Raw genomic sequence first — 2,154 nt, forward strand, 5'->3', positions numbered from 1 at the left:
GGCGTATTAAAAATCACACGCATTGCATAATTTTTTGAAATAATTGTTTGTTTACAAAAATACCACCACATGCGTCGAAAGGATTTGGAAAACGATTTAAAAGGACAGTTCTGTCTTTATACATATATATCCATGTATTAAAAATCATAATATTACTAATGCCATGGTTTGTTATGTATAAGAATAGTACTGAATATTGTGTTTAACTAAAATAAGTACTTAGTTATGTATAAATTGGAAAATACTGAATAATACCAAAGCTAATACATGATTTATTGATTCAAACACCTTTTTATTGATTCGATATTGTCCTCACTTTAATCCAAACGAAATAAAGTTGTTATTAATAGTAGACATTTAAGCCTTTATAAATCTATCAATCAAGACTTACTTATGGGATCTGGAATGATAATCCCTTTATTACGTTAAGTGAACTTATAGTGTTATTGTTTTTATTTGGCTCCTCCTAATTTAGAAAAATAAGCAAAATCTTTAAATCTTTTGCCGTTTTCACAAAAGGTAAAAACAGTAGATGCATAATGTTACCAAGTACTAACAGAAAGAAATGCATGGACTTTAGGCCAACAAATAACTTATGTAGTGCATTACTGTGAATTCAGAATTCTATGATGCTTCAGCTAATCTTATGGGCAAAGTATAAAACTAGTCGGTCGGTGAAAACTAGTTGTATTTGCTAGTTAAGAAGTTATAAAATATGTATACTATATGTATATATACACATATATACTGAAATAAAAAAAATTATTGGCTTTATTTTTGGGAGAGACTAAAAATATCCATTTCTCTAATCTTGGCCTTTGCTTCTAATGGAGTCTTAAATGGGAAGAGCTTGGGCTAAACAAAGTTAAGGGTACTTTCAGAAACCACTATGTTTTAGTGTTTATTAGCTAGTCGTAGCTACCATTTACTATATTACTTCCTATAGCTATGTCTTCAGATATTTTAGAGTGTATTCGATATATTTAAGCTATTATATTCATGAATATAGTAGCATTTCTAGGCGTGAAACTGGGGATTATAGCTAGACAGATTTTTGTATTCGAGTGTATTCGACAATATTCATGGCGTGAAACATGGGATTACTGCTGGACAGATTATTGTATTCGACTGTATTCACGGTGTGAAACAGGGGATTACACTGCTTTTAGACGGAAAGTGAATCAATTAACATAATAGACTCCTAATATAACTCAGCAAACTCAATTATAACACACAAATTTTGTACTTCTATTTATAAAAAAGATTCTCAACCGAGAAACACCCCAAAAATATAGCAATTTTCAGAGAAATTATATAATAAATCTGAATACATAAATTATATTAATTAAAAAAACATATGAATACATTCATGGAATATAGCGAGACAGTAAATACAATGAAATACATAGAATACAGCGGGATACATTAAAATACAATGAAAAAAAGACAATGAATACAATGAAATACATAGAATATAGCGAGATACATTGAAAATACAATGAAAAAAAAAGACAATGAATACAATGAAATATAGTGAGATACATTGAAATACAATAAAAAAAGTAACAGACTCTTCAAGTTCCTCAGCCCCAAACTTCGTCCCCAATCTACCGATATCCAGGTCTCTGATATGTGGGGCGTCACTGCCGATTAAATGAAGACAATTGTTGGAGAAGCTTATGTAATCTTTGTAAATTTGCAACCAAGGAACCAGAGACTCAAAAGTATCTAATCTTTAAGTCTGAAATAAATTCTTTTAGGCAAAGAAGCAAATGGCATAAAACAACATGTTTATAAGAAATGGCAGATCCAACAATGGGTTCGCGGTTCAGTAGTGCCAATGTTTTGGGGTTGAAACTAGTATCTATGCGCAAAAATAGAGTGCTAGGGTTTCTAAAAGTAGGGGAGGAAAAAATGGGGGAAAAGAGAAGAAAGAGGAAAGAGAAAGGAGGAGAGAGGAAGAGAAAGGGAAAGAAAAATAATATACAGCGTATTTAATGGCTTATAGGTAGGAAGTGACCATAAATAGATATTTTGCTATAAAAATTAAAAGGTAGTTATAGGAGATAATTTTTTAAAAGGGTATTTATTTATAATAAATAAGGTATCAACCTTTGCTATAGAGGTAAAATTTCCTTTATTTAATACCAGACT

This window comes from Nicotiana tabacum, chromosome 18, assembly GCF_000715075.1.
Source record: "Nicotiana tabacum cultivar K326 chromosome 18, ASM71507v2, whole genome shotgun sequence".
Taxonomy (NCBI): Eukaryota; Viridiplantae; Streptophyta; class Magnoliopsida; order Solanales; family Solanaceae; genus Nicotiana; species Nicotiana tabacum.